The sequence below is a fragment of the Corvus moneduloides genome, chromosome 8 (genome assembly GCF_009650955.1).
Source record: "Corvus moneduloides isolate bCorMon1 chromosome 8, bCorMon1.pri, whole genome shotgun sequence".
NCBI lineage: Eukaryota > Metazoa > Chordata > Aves > Passeriformes > Corvidae > Corvus > Corvus moneduloides.
This window is the reverse complement of record NC_045483.1, coordinates 664,461-679,384: the sequence shown is the minus strand read 5'-3', so window position 1 is coordinate 679,384 and position 14,924 is coordinate 664,461. Positions and strand designations below refer to the sequence as shown.

Below are 14,924 nucleotides of genomic sequence, written 5' to 3'. Positions count from 1 at the left end.
GCCCCAATGTCCAGCCTGGTCTTGGACACTTCCAGGGATCCAGGGGCAGCCACGGCTTCTCCGGGCACCCTGTGCCAGGGCCTGCCCACCCTGGCAGGGAAGGATTTGTCCCTGTATAACCTCAGGGCAACTCTCCAGGCTCCCGGGGCAGAGGCCCTGGCAGCCTCACAGGTGGGCTCAGATGTTCTGCTCGCAGGTGGGCAGGCACAGTGAGCGATCATGTGCATAGATCCTCTCAGAGATCTGCCCCTCCAAGCATGGAGTGTCTAAATTATCTTCCCTTGTGCCCAAGCAGAGAAAATCTGCAGAGAAAATTGTATTTTGTTTGGACCATTAAAAACTAATTCTGTTCTACAAAGGAACTTAGGGAAGAACGTTCCGGGGCAGAGCAAAACACCTATTGTATCTGGCTGACTGTCCGAGGAGCAGGCTCCTCGTGTCGGTGTGTTCATTCCCGCTGTGCCCCGCTCCCTGCTCATCCCGCAGTGCTCTGCTGCTCTCTGCTGCCCACCAGCCTCCCCTCCTCCGGGCACGGAATACGGGGCCGCTCCTCGGGAAGGTACAGCAAGGTCTCCCTCCCAGGAATGTGCTCCTGTCCCCCGTCAGTACTAATCTGGGTGTGGGAGGAACAGGAGGCTCAGCACTGTGGTCACATTACAAGGGCTGCCTGGCCCAGGAGGGACGTGGGGATCACAGAATCATGGAATCACAGAATCCCAGAAGGGTTTGGATTGGAAGGGACCTCAAAGCCCATCCAGTGCCACCCCTGCCATGGCAGGGACACCTCCCACTGTCCCAGGCTGCTCCAAGCCCCAATGTCCAGCCTGGCCTTGGGCACTGCCAGGGATCCAGCCACACATTCTCTCTCATCAGTCATTGGGTGAATGATTTTATTTTCATGTAAAATTTGATGGCAAAAAGTTCGGGATAATTGACAGAAACACTCTATGCTGTGATCAGGAAAAATTGTAAATTTTCCTGTTGTTGGATGAAGTCTTTGCAAGGTTATCGATTTGTTACACTGCGATCCTCTGCACAGCTGGGACTCACTCTAATCTTATTTACTTGCATGTCACAGACCAATCATGTATTGATTAATTCCTTTTAAGCCAGAGACAGTGACCCGTCTCCTGCACAGACTAACAAAGGCGATGATTTGGGTACGAAGTCACGCTTGCTGCTCAGACAGCTTCAACTTTGTGTTTGGTTTTCAGCCTGTGGGTTGGCCTGACATGAGGGCTCAGCCCAGTTGTGAGGGACAGGTATTTCAGGCATTGCACAGAAATTGTTTGCAATCCCAAACTGGTGATAAACTTGCATTAGTTTAAAAATTGATAGTGTTCATCGAAGTTTTTTTTGGTTTCTTACTAATAAAAATCAAAGTAATCTACCCTCTTCCTAGAAGCACAGTGTAAGACAGCGGGAATTTCAGGACCGATTTGGGAAAATGTGCCTACAACTCCCTGGCAGGAGGGGACAGCCGGGGGGGTCGGGCTCTGCTGCCAGGGAACAGGGACAGGAGGAGAGGGAACGGCCTCAGGCTGGGCCAGGGGAGGCTCAGGGTGGACAGCAGCAGGAATTTCCCCAGGGTGCTCAGGGATTGGAAGGAGGTTTGGAGTGCCCATCCCTGGAGGTGTCCAGGGAAGGGCTGGAGGTGGCACTCAGGGCTCTGGGCTAGGGACAAGGTGGGCATGGGGCACAGCTTGGACTCGATGGGCTGGGAGGGCTTTTCTAACCCAAATAATTTGGTGAGTCCCTGATTTTTGCTCACCTGTGCAGACACAGGTCTCAAACCCTGCTGAAATCTGAGCACTTCCTGTCTCCATTGCACCCAGGCTGGTCATTAACTTTCCTGGCTGCCTCTGGAAATTGAACCGTATGTGTATTTCATGGTGTGCATTTCTTGGAATAAGGTTCATCATTAACCACCCAGCTGCTCTGGCTCCCTTCTGAGCTGCTCCTGCTTTCCCAGGCTGTTGACGTGGGGCAGTAGAAGGTGTCCCTGCCCACAGCAGGGGTGGAATGGGATGAGCTTTAAGGTCTCTTCCAGCCCAAACCCTTCTGTGATTTTCTGATTCTGTGCTTTTGTTCTGTTTGGAGAGCTAATAAAGAAGCCGTGTCCACGGTGTGGCTGCTGCCGTGGCAGGGCTGTGCTGAGTGTCCTGGGCCGTGTCTGTCACGTTCCTCAGCAGCCCCCGCACACTTTGTGCCCTGTTTCTGTGGTGGCTGCACAGGGGGATCCCTGCCTGCCCTGCTGCTCGGTGTCACAGTGAGCTCAGAACCGTCTGCTGGCACAGCTGAAAGGGGGCACAAACCAGGTTTAAACCAAACCTAGGGTGCTGCTGGTTTGCTTTTCAGTCTTACAGTGGAAGAAACTCTGACCACTTCCAGTGTGAATCAGAAAAGCAGAGCATGAAAATTCTTTCAGCTCTTCTTTACGTACTAACTTTAAGTTTTTAAAGTCCGTTCCCATTTTTGTACAGCTCAGCCCATGGAAGTTGCCAGAGGAATGCTTGTCCTGAGCACCTGCCAGCTGAAAAACAAACCCCAGTTCTTCAAGTGATGCAAACCATTGCTGGGCTCTTGCTGTAGGTCGGTTACAACACTGCCTGCAACGTGACTTGTTTTGCTTACAAACTCCCACAAAGTGTTGCAATTCAGTTCTAAAAATAGAAAATAGTTTTATTTATCCCAAAGCTGTCGTTGTCACAGCTCTCAGAGCCACAGCCAGTCCTGCTGTCTCCAAGTGCCTCTGCATGTCCCTTTGGCAAAGGATAACTGAACCACTGAGCAGGGAAGAGGCAGGAGAAACACAGCATTGGTTATCCACAAACACAGGAACAGGTTTCTAAGGAATCTGGGTGGCAGTCACATGTTTCTTGTCCTGCACAGTCGTGAGCTTTGGATGGAGGGAAAATGAAGATTTTCAATGGAAAGTTCCAGATACTTAGCTATTGTTTAAGGGGAAAAAAACCCCAGACCCTCCTTTCTAAAACTGAGACTGTGCTCCAGGGGAGGTTTCTGCTTCCCAGCCCTGCACTCAGATCCCTGTGTCATTCCTGTCAGCAGTTCATGGATATACACTGGGAACAGTTCCCAGTCTTCTTCCCAGTCTTCACTGTTTCTCTTGTTAGGAAGACACAAAATCAAACAAATATGCCCTATTTCATCTTTGCTTATAGAGAACTCTGTGGTGTGGGGATGTTAGAAGTATCTAGTACCCAAATGTATTTATTTTATATGTATTTGTGATTCATTTCGATAGAAAAGGGAATTTTCAGTGGGCAAGTGTGAATATTGGCAGTGGTGTTTCCTCAGGTATGAGGAGCAGTGGGACACAGCACACTGGGCGTTACAGACCTGCTTTATATCAGTGGGTTTTAGTCCTCATTTTGTACCTTACAGGGCTTTGGAACAACACCTGCCTTTTCCCAACTTCCCACCACTCCCACGTGACTTCAGAGCATGCTGGTACCCAGGAATGCCATTCCCAAAGGAGATAAACCCCACTGCCTGGCCCTGCACTTCCAGTGTGGATTTCCATAGAACATGGACCTGCTGAAGTGAGTCCAGAGCAGCCCCTCTGCCCTGGAGCCAGGCTGGGAGAGCTGGGGGGCTCATCTGGAGAGGAGAAGGATCCAGGGAGAGCTCAGAGCCCCTTGCAGGGCCTAAAGTGGCTCCAGGAGAGCTGGAGAGGGACTGGGGACAAGGCATGGAGGGACAGGACCCAGGGAATGGCTTCCAGTGCCAGAGGGCAGGGCTGGATGGGAGATTGGGCAGGAATTGTTCCCTGGGAGGGTGGGCAGGCCCTGGCACAGGGTGCCCAGAGCAGCTGGGGCTGCCCCTGGATCCCTGGCAGTGCCCAAGGCCAGGCTGGACATTGGGGCTGGGAGCAGCCTGGGACAGTGGGAGGTGTCCCTGCCATGGCAGGGGTGGCACTGGATGGGCTTTGAGCTCCCTTACAACCCAGAACAGCCTGTGATTCCATGATTCTACAGCTTGATCCCATCCCCTTTGCTAGGAGCAAGTGCAAAGGCTGGCAGCTGTTTTAAATCCAGATGCCCTTCAATCCCTCCCTGCCCGTTTCAGCGGTGCAGCCCTGCCCGAGCAGCAGCTCCGAGCGGGCTCCAGCTGTGCTGGATGCAGAGCTCTGCCTTCCTCCTTCAGCTGGAAATGCCGATCCTCGCAGGCGCCGGGCGGAGCGCGGGCCCTGAGCGCCGGCGGAGCGGGTTTCCAGCAGCATCCTCGGCGCGGCTCGGCAAGGGAGGGCTCTGGAGGCAGGAGCGCTGCTGACGTGCTGCCGGAGCTGCAGTGGCTCCGCAATGGCTGAGGCTGCCGGCACTGGGCTCTGCCCGCCGCCCCGCAGCGCCCGGACCCCGCAGCCTGCCGGGGAAACCTGTCCTTAGCTCCGCCGCCTGCTCGGATCCGCGCTCGGCGGTACGTGGTGAGCACATTTTACTCTACGCTTGGGGGATTTTTAGTATTTTTTATTTTATTTTCCTTCTCTGTCCTCTCAGTGCTTCCCTGGACCAATCGATGCATCACTCCTCCTCTGATCCCACTGTTAGAGGACAGAGAGGGAAAACAGAAGCGTATATAGCAGGGATGGTTTATTTGTTTTTAGCCTTTTGCAGTGTGAATCGTAAAAATCGCTTTAAATTCGTCTGCTCGAGCAGCCTACAGGTTTTATCTGAAGTGCGCTGCAGGCAGGGACCGGCGTGCGGCATGAGGGAGTGAGTGAGGTTTCTGCCTACCTGTGCTCCTGAATGAGTGTGCTCCCTAGTTAGTGCCTACCTATGCTCCTTAATTAGTGCCTACCTGTGCTTATTAATCAGTGCCTACCTGTGTTATGTATCTATAAATACGGGCATCATGTGTGATAGACAGACAGACAGATTTGTTGCACATGACCCGTCTACTGCCTAAAGACTTTGTAGGCTCCATTTTCAAATGTGTTGTTTGGCATTCTGTGTTTGAGGTTATTTCCCCCCCTTTTCCCTTCGGTGTGCTTATAACCATGGCTCTGATTTGCAAAGCTTTGCTCTCGGGTGCCAGGAAGGGGATGGCTCTGCCTGGCACTGGGGCCCAGCTGCACCTTCCTGCTCCGTTTATTCCTCAGGATTTTATGGAGTCTCTGTCGCGTGTGATGCAGTTGAAATGCCAGGGTCCGTGATTGCTGCTGAATCTCCTCTGCAGCTGTAAATGTTGGTGTTTGGGGTAATCCACGCCCTGATGAATCGCTGTGACAAATAATCTGTCTCTGTGCTCACCGAGGAACTGATTCCAGCATTTCCTGTTTGCTGAACTCCATGCACTGCGTGTCTCAGAACTGCTTCCCAGGACAATCCTGTTCTCATCGGGAAATCACTCTCCCCGTTCCTGGAAGTGTCCAAGGCCAGGCTGGACAGGGCTTGGAGCAACCTGGCATAGTGGCAGGTGTCCCTGTCGATGGTAGGGGGTAGAATGGGATGAGCTTTAAGGTCCTCACAACCCAAACCAGTCTGGGCTTTTGATTCTATTCTGTGCTATTTAACCTAAAAAAATAAAGTTCTGTCATTTTTCTTTCCCAGCTGCCTGCTCCCTCAATCATTTTAAATGTAATTTATCTCATCCAGATTCCTTTTCCTTTCAGTTCATGGGATGCCTCTAATGACACCGTTAAAAATGCAGACAGAAATTAGAAAACACACTGGAGTTGGGTTGACTTTTGCCTGTTATTTCTCACAATGTGATACATCCAGAGAAATGTGTCTAGTACAAAATAATAATTTCCTGGCAGGAGAGACTCACAGCTGTCAGCCTGGGCTCTCAGCTGACATGCAGCATCCTTAACCTGCCACCTCTCTGCACTTGGGCTCCTCTCTCTGCCTAAGGGCTTGCTGGGTGCTTAACATACGCTCAGAAACTGGAAGTTTCTCAGGGACTGGCGATTACTTTGCTTTGCAGTGAATTTTCTGTCTGGTTTGTGTTGGCTCTTAGCAGCTATCTGATTCATAACCCCTTGTTCCTCACCTGCAAGTATCAGACTGGTAGGAGTTTTAGTGTTTGTAGAGGTGATTAAAAGGCCAATGGCACCAGTGCGAGGCCACAAGAATGGCCTGACCAGAGGAAGGTGCATTTGTCACCAGGGCCCTGATGGAGAAAATAACACCCCACTTGAATAAGGCTTTGAAGAACGTGCTGAAGGCTCGTGGCTTGTCTTGACAAATACCAGTCTGGGATATATTTGTGGAACTGTGTGCCCGTAAATCCTTCCCTTGGTATATGCTCAGTTGTCAACACCTCCCACGTGGTGAAGTTTCACCAGTGCACTGTCAGTTTACATGAAGAGTAAAACTTTGCTTCACTTTTTTTTTTTCCTAAAATGCATCTCTAAAATATTACTTTTTATTGCAGATGGCTTGAATTCAAAGTAGCATCAGCAAATGAATGTTAACAAGTGAAGGCCTTTAAATAATGATCTTTAACATCTTCCCTTAAAGCATGTGTTCTCAGCTTGTCGCCTTCTGTGCTGCAGCTCTTCATGTATGATCAGGAATAGAGGCTCAGCTTAAATGGAAAAATAATTTAAAAAGCAAGTCCTGAAAATTTTACACATCCTGATTGACTGGGATGTAGGATTCAAACCCATGCAACCACTCTGGGAGCGAGACTCTAACAGGACTGAGCAATTTTAAGACACATAACAGCATTTATATGAATATATTTTATGGTAAAAGCAGACAAATATTAGCCAATACTTCAGAAATCCAAATGAAATCACCCCTGGGATGCTGTCTTTATTTGCCCACAGTGGGCCAGGGGCATGTACCTGCATGCAAAGGAGAAGGGAGCCTCCTCATCCCCAGAGCATCAAGTGATGGCTGCTATTAGTGGCAAAATGCTAATCCATTTCTACCAATCATTTAACCTGGAAATGTAATTCCTGATTTTCCTTTGCCAATTACAGCCAAATGTGCCATGCCCAAATAAACCCCCAAAGGTCTCAGGAATTGAGTAGAGTTCTGTAGAAATGATTCTAATGGAGAATGACATCCCGGTAGATTTTTGAAAATCTCTCCAGTCCTGTGCAGACCCGCAGTTATTTCCAGGCACATGTGATCAGGGATTTGTTATTCACTGCTGGTGCAGAATCGAGATGAGGGTTCAATGGATTTCATCTGTGGAGCAGAGGCAGTGCCTGAGGAGAGAGAGTTGGGAAAGGCTTGAGAGAATGTCTGGAGGATAAATAGGTTTCCTCAAACACACAGTGCAGCAGCAGGATGTGGAGTCCTGGCTTTCCTTAAATCCAGTAGAGACCCCGAGGTCTGAGCTATTGCACCGGTGCTGTGGTCATTCGACCTTGAGCAGGTCATGTGCAAACGGGGACTCCTAAGAAGAGTCACTTTAAGCTGCAGAAGATGTCATTTCTATCCCCTTCCCTCGCGTTTCTGGCTCTCGTTTCTCCTGTTGGTGGTTCCAGCCCAGCTCAGCCAGCCTGGAGACACCATCAGGGGCTGCGGGCTGGGCTTCCAGTGAGGCCTGGGGCCCCTCAGCTTTCCCACACTCCCTGGGATGGGATCATGGAATCATGGGAGGATCCTTAAAGCTCATCCCATTCCTGTAACCATCCAGGTTTTACCGAGCGTGAGGCACAAAGGGTTGAGATACCATGAGATTTGAGCAGGGTGTGCTGGACTGAGTTTGTTATAAGCATTCATTCGATCAGGGCAGTAGTCGCTGGTCACAGCGTTGGTTTGTTTGCTCTCAGGGCTGTTGTGCTTGTTCTCAGTGTCACTGTCGATGTTCCCTGTTGTGCTGGTTGTCCCCTCTGAGCGCTGGGTATTGTTGTGTTTGGGTTTGTAACACTTGTTTATGATACAATGGAATGGTCTTGAAGGAAAATTTATTTGCTTGATGTGTAGTATAATAAGCAACTGGAAAACACACTGACTTAATGGTCAAGATTTATCCGTTCTAGCCCAGATAATGCCTGCAGTGGTAAAAAGCCTTTTCTCTCCAATCAAAATGCTTTGGGGATTTCTAGTGTGGCTACTCATGACTAATTAAAAACTTGCTGTACTGGTGGATCCCAACTTTTCCCTGCCTGAGCTCTCCATGTTCCCAGCTGTCGCTGAAGGAAGCGGGATGGATTTTTGGTTTGTAAGCCAGCCCCGGTACTTCCCAGAGCCGTGGTGGGAACCCTGGCCCTGCAGGGCTGGCCCGGGGGCTCAGGCAGCCTTGTCACCCCGAGAAGCTGTTCATTGTTCGTGCTGCCTCTGGAAGGACTCCTTCCGCAGTTCGGCACTTCCACCTTTGCCTTGTGTCTGCTCTTTCCTCGAGTTCCATGCGGGGCCCCTCCGGCCGCTGCTCGGGGGGCCCAGAGCGGGCGGGGGCCGGGGAGGGCTCCTGTCACCCACAGCCCCTTCCCAGCCCTGCCCTGCCGGCACCTCCGGGGACCGAGGCAGCTGGAAAGGGGCTCAGCCTGGAGAAAGGGAGCTCAGGGGGGACCTTGTGGCTCTGCACAAGTCCCTGCAGGAGGGGGCAGCCGGGGGGGTCGGGCTCTGCTGGCAGGGAACAGGGACAGGAGGAGAGGGAACGGCCTCAGGCTGGGCCAGGGCAGGCTCAGGGTGGATACTGGGGAAATTCCTTCATGGAAAGGCTTGTCCAGCCCTGGCACAGGCTGGCCAGGAAGTGTTCAAAAAGTGTGTGGATGTGGCAGCTGGGGACATGGTTCGTGGTCAAATGTCAGCCTTGGCTGTGCTGGGCTGGCATTTGAACTCAGGGATCTCAGAGGTCTTTTCCAGCCATAACGATTCCAGAATTCTGTGATTTAGCAGGACAGTCAGAGACAAATCAAAACAAGCCTTTGGAACAAAGGGTTGTCTTTGGGTTTAGTTTTCTCTCCTTTCCTGAATACACAGCTGATTCCTGAATTTGCACACGCAGAAATTCCAATTCCACGTATTGCCGATCCCAGTTTTTAGGGACAAAACCAGCACTGCGAAAGCTCTGGACTTTGCTGGCTTGCAAAGTTGCATTGGGAAGGAATCTCATTAGGTTTTATTCCCTTAGGATACACTCAGGCTTAGCAGGAGTTAAAGGAGCTGTTGCTGGCATGTGCCCCTTGTTACCTGTCAGTCACCCAGCAGGTCCAGCAGCCTGACCTGGTTCCAGGCTGAGGCAGCTCTGCCAGGCAACACTTCCTAAACAAAGGTAATTTTTTGCTTTCTTTGGTCTGGAAATTTTTTATTTAATTCCCCTCTTACTAAAATATCAGTGTGTGTCCTAGGATTGACTTACGGGTTTGGCCTGATAAGGCTTTACAACCACAAATCACGTAAAAAAACATTGTGCAGAAACAAGCAATGCAGCAAATAGGATATATCATGGATTTGAAGAGGAATGGAAAAGATGGGGATGCCTTCCTGGAGTTGTCCTGCAGGAAATAAGAAGTGGGTATGGATGTTGAGACAGGAAAAGCAGGGGGCACAAGGATGAGGAGAGTCACTAAGGCTGGTGTCAGAGTTACCATCAAGAGCAGGAGCAGACAAATAAACATGGTCTTTTTCCCTCAAAGCTGGTTTTTGGTGTTTTAGGAGTTTTGGGGGGTGTTTTTGGTATTATTTTGTTTGTTCAAAGGGAAAACATGAAATGGGAGTGTGTGAAATGAGTTTCTTCAGCAGTGCCCAGTGACCAGCAGGATCCCAGACTGGTTTGAGAGGGAAGGGACCTTAAAGCTCAGCTGATTCCACCCCTTGCCATGGGCAGGGACACCTTCCACTAGCCCAGGTTGCTCCAAGCCCTGTCCAGCCTGGCCTTGGATGGCAGGAGATGGTCAGACTCGGTCTGGTGTTGACAGAGGTGGCACATCCCAATAGTGTGAATAAACCCCTTGGAATACCCAGAGGGAGCTCTGTTGTGCAACGTGAAAATCAGTAAAGGACTCGTATAAGTTTGGGGGAAAAGTCTTAGTGTAAAGCTTCTTTCCTCCTCCTTTCCTCATAAATTCCTTGCCATTATGGTGTGAAGGTTCTCTTTCCTTCCAAGAGCTGAGCTGAAGTTTGGATGTGTTTTACTGTAAGAGCAGTAACAGTTACATGAGGGGCACAAGTTGTTGGTTCTGTGTTCTGCATAAACATGTGAAACTAAAGAGAAATAAGTGCTCTGCTAAAAATATCAATGCTGTCGTTTAAAAATAAGCCAGCCAACAACTGAATTTGAGACTGAAGAGTATTACACAGGCACGAATGTTTCGTTTTTTGCTTCTATTTCCGTGTCAATCACCACAGGGGTATCAAAGAGTGTTAGTGAGCTCCGGAGCAGACGTAGCTCCCGGGAAGGAGTGTCTGCACAGGCATGGATGTACTCGTACATCCCAAATCGGGAGTGAAAGGTAGGCAGTGAAGATCCAAGGGGTTGTTAAAACGACAGCTGCATCTTTGGGACAGAGTTTGAAGGTATTGCTGTATACCAGCACTAAATGACACCGAGTGATTCAGTTACTAATGAACCCTGCCCTGGGAATGGTGAAATTGCTCCTGCCCCTGGCCAGCCCTCAGGCGAGCGCCTCAGCTTTCCACTTCCTCAGCATCCTTCAGCTCTCTGGCACTTCTTGAAATTCCCTGTTTCTAGGAATGCTCGCAGTAATTCAGGGTGGGAAGTAAGGGCCCTGTGACCCCCTTGTGTCTGTTCAGCATCACTTTAACTGAGGGAGCTGGGAAGGGGCTGGAGCCCCAGGAGCGGCTGAGGGAGCTGGAAAGGGGCTCAGCCTGGAGCAAAGGAGGCTCAGGGGGGACCTTGTGGCTCTGCACAAGTCCCTGACAGGAGGGGGCAGCCGGGGGGGTCGGGCTCTGCTGGCAGGGAACAGGGACAGGAGGAGAGGGAACGGCCTCGGGCTGGGCCAGGGGAGGTTTAGGTTATACACTGGGAAAATTTCCTGCTGGAAAGGGCTGTCCAGCCCTGGCACAGCTGCCCAGGGCAGGGATGCAGTCCCCATTCCAGGGGGGATTTAGCAGCCCTGTGGATGTGGCACTTGGGGACACGGTCAGTGGTGACTGTGGCAGTGCTGGGGGAACAGTTGGACTCAGTGGTCTCAGAGAGCTTTTCCAACCTGACCAATTCCCTGATTGTTGCCGTTAGTGACACGTTGGGGTCCTGTGAGCATGGACCTGCTGTGCAGGTGTGACACAGGTCCTGCAAGGTGAGCCCCTGGCCCAGCTGATTCTGACCATGCTCCTGGCTCAGGTGAGCATTGGTGCCGTGGGTCCAGCATAGTGTGGGCTGAGCATGAACTAATTAAATAACGAGTGAACTTTGAACAAATATTTATGGATATTTAATGTTGTGGGTCAGGACCTGCTCCTGGGTGCGTAAACAAATGCAGAAGTAGCCTCAAGGCATTGTTCCCTGGGATACCAGGGAGCATTTTGCCCTTGAGTGTCTTGTCAAGATAATCTTTAGTGCTTGGATAGTGCACTGGGGTGTGTAGGGCTGGCTGTGACCGGGGTGTTTCAGGTTTACTGAGGAGTGCTGTACTTTCAGCTGTAGGAACATCATTTCATGCCTGCTTATTTCATATTAATGAGACTCCTCTATTTAAAGTAACATGCGTGCAAGCTTCGGTCCCTCCAGTTTCCCTGGAGTTCTGAATTCCAAGCTAGCTTGACTCATTTGGAGTAAAATTTTTTGAGAAGTTGTTTGGTTTTGTTACATCTAAATTTAGGCCATCAGCCAAGCAGGGCTGGTAGGAGTCATTTGTTACACCAGTCATTATTCCATTGCTGTTGTGTTTTCACACGGAGGCTCAAACCCATTATTGGGTCTGGGTTGTGTCCTGCCCACTGCTGACAGTAAAGCTCTATTGAACATCAGAAATGTGAAGTGAAAACCTGCATGGGCCAAACTTTCTCCTGGAGATCAGAATCTTGTGTCATTTCCTCTCCAGCCCCTGACAGGTCCGGGTCACTGATTCCCAAACATGCCTTAGTGCAGTGAATGCTGAGCACTCGAAGTCAGCCTGCTCTCAGAAATGTGTCACTGTCTCAATTGTCTCCTTGTGAGCAGAGGGCTGGGAGGGAGCTCAGAGAGAAAAGCTCTGTGTGAAATGTCACATTTGGCAGCCTTGCAGCACCTCTTCAGAAAGTTTCATTTGAATCCTGAAATATTTGTAATATTCTTGCTGGGATGTAGGATTTGTTTTGGTTTTTTTAAAAAACTCCAACACATCGACTTTGAAGATGAAGCATAAAAGTTATTTTTAGCACTTGCTGCTAAGTCATCAGAGATGATAAAGGAGAAATAACAACATTTATAGCTCCCTTCTCTTTGGCAACAGCAGAAAAACCCCATCCTCCTTCCTGGCTGAGTAAGGAGCTTTCCTCAAGTTGACCTCAAAGCCCATCCAGTGCCACCCCTGCCATGGGCAGGGACACCTCCCACTGTCCCAGGCTGCTCCCAGCCCCAATGTCCAGCCTGGCCTTGGGCACTGCCAGGGATCCAGGGGCAGCCCCAGCTGCTCTGGGCACCCTGTGCCAGGGCCTGCCCACCCTCCCAGGGAACAATTCCTGCCCAATCTCCCACCCAGCCCTGCCCTCTGGCAGTGGGAAGCCATTCCCTGTGTCCTGTCCCTCCAGCCCTTGTCCCCAGTCCCTCTCCAGCTCTCCTGGAGCCCCTTTAGGCCCTGCAAGGGGCTCTGAGCTCTCCCTGGATCCTTCTCCTCTCCAGATGAGCCCCCCCAGCTCTCCCAGCCTGGCTCCATGGCAGAGGGGCTCCAGTTTCAAAATAGGGCTTTAAAATTCTTGATTTTAATTAAACATAAGTGCTTCTAAAAATTCAAATGCCATTCTAAAACATTTCAGTTTCATTTCTGACAGCATCTCGATTTTTCATCTGAATGTTTTGACTAAAATGATTGAGAAATAAATCCATCATAAAAAAAAATGTTCCAGGCAGCAAAGTTTGCCACAGCATCTGTGTGAGGTGGTGGAGTGCCCATCCCTGGAGGTGCCCAAGGGAGACCTGGACATGGCACTCAGTGCTCTGGGCTGGAGACCAGGTGGGGGTCAAGCACAGGTTGTACTTGATGGTCTTAGACGTCTTTTCCAACCTAAATGATTCTGAGATTCTGTGTGTGAGATACTGCCTTGTGCCTGCAGCCTGTGAGAGCTCACTGGAAATCTCAGTTGCTGATCTGCAGCAGTTATTGCCCTTTTTTTAAAAAAAGAAAAAGAAAAGGCAGAAGAAGAGCGGGTACGGCCTCCATGGCAACGGCAGCGGCTGCCAGGCTGCTGAGCTCTGCTCTGGAGCTGCTGCCTGGGGAAGTTGCTCCTGAGGATGTATTTGTTTTCAAGATCTGTTTGGCTACAAGCCCGTTTGCCAGCGAAGAAAGTCGTCTTTTCCTTAATCCAGTCAGGAGAGGGATGGTGTCGCTGTGCAGGGATGCAGCGGAGTCTCGGATCCTGCTGGGGGCTGCCGGAGAACCCCTGGGGAGAGGCCTTTCCCTGGGTGTGGAGGGGAGCAGGGAGGGGAGCAGGGAGGGGAGCAGGGCAGGACCGGGCAAACTTTGAGCACTGAAAGCTCTGTTCAGCTCAAAACAGGATATTTCATTTCCATTCCCTCCGGTTTATTTCCTACTCTACTGGAAGGTTCCCAGCCCACGGTATGGGTTGGAAGTGTCCAAGGCCAGGTTGGACAGGGCTTGGAACAACCTGGGATAGTGGAAGGTGTCCCTGCCGTGGCAGGGGTGGAGTGAGAGGAGCTTTAGGTTCCTCTGCAACCCAAATCAACCTGGGATTTTAAGGATGTAACAAATACAAGAGTTAGACTGCTGAAAGAAGTGGCTGAGTTTGAGATGGAGAGGTTACAGCCTTTCCTCAGGTCTGTCTCCCCTCTGCCAGAGGCATTGCTGGTGTGTAATTAGGGGCCGTCTGGTGGATTCTCTCCTTGGGGGGGTCTGGGCTGGTGCCTCCCTTCCCTTTGAAGCCAGGCCAGTGGCTGGAGCTGCTGTGAGCAGTAACTCTGGCAGCAGGAAGACAGCCAGCCGTGGTCTCCTGGGGGTTTAGAGGCTCTTTTAAATTAGGATTCTTTAGTGCTTGAGGCTAATATTGATTTTCTTTTCCTGTTTTTATTGGTTTTTTATTCAAGTATTCACCTCATGTCTCCTGCGTGACATGAAAATGTCATTCTTCTGCTTTCTTACTCATTCACTCATTGAGCCATTCTAAAACTCAACTGCACCTTGTATTTCTCTTTTTAAAGAGGATACTGTTCATTGGCTCATACCTGAAAACTGTACCTGATGGTTTTTAATATTTTAATTGTTTAAACAGATCTATGTCTGCAGAGGTGTCAGAATTCTGTATGTATCTCTTCTATACATATGTCCTCTGTATCTCTTCTGCACCAACTTTTGGCTGCTGCTGAAGCACCCTGTATCTCAAAACGTGATGGTCAGAAGCTTTGTAACCTTGAGGACTTTGTTAAATCCATGGAAATTTGCAGGATGTGTTTGGGATTCGGTAGTGCCAGCACAGGAGGGAAAACAAGACAGTCCTTTTATGTAAATGGCATCTGCATTCTTGCTTCTAATTAAAAAATCGAAGGGAAAAGCTTTCTGTAATTAAAGGACGTATTTGCTAATTTGTCACAGGCTGGGTTCTGGAGCACTTCTGGTTGGATCATTCTGGAAGTAACTTTCAGCTTTCCCTCTCTGTAGGAACAGGCACTTTTCTCATGGTCATAAATTCCAAGGGCAGGGCAGGGGTGAGCAGGGACAGGGCAGTGTCCGTGTGTCCAACCTGGATTGCTGGGCCTGGAGCTGTGGGTGCAGCGCTTCTGGAGACACCTGCACATGTGTAGGGTGGTGTAAGAGCCTGGGGGTTACACTGGGACAGGCTGGGGATTTTGTAGTGTGGATCAGCGTTGGCTGCTGAGCTGTTGGAGTT

General features: G+C 50.3%; 1 protein-coding gene across 4 annotated transcripts in view; it reads left to right on the top strand.

Annotated features, from left to right (window-relative positions):
* Positions 1–3,990: 3,990 nt before the first annotated feature.
* The window catches only part of JAKMIP3 (Janus kinase and microtubule interacting protein 3), a 52,865-nt gene continuing 41,931 nt past the window's right edge, over positions 3,991–14,924 (top strand). For 2 of the 4 annotated variants that reach the window (XM_032116360.1, XM_032116358.1), the window contains exon 1: positions 3,991–4,437. The gene's annotated coding sequence lies outside the window, so the exon portion shown is untranslated. Of the gene's footprint in view, positions 4,445–14,924 lie in introns of all 4 variants that reach the window. The other 2 variants (XM_032116364.1, XM_032116382.1) reach the window with 2 other exon arrangements.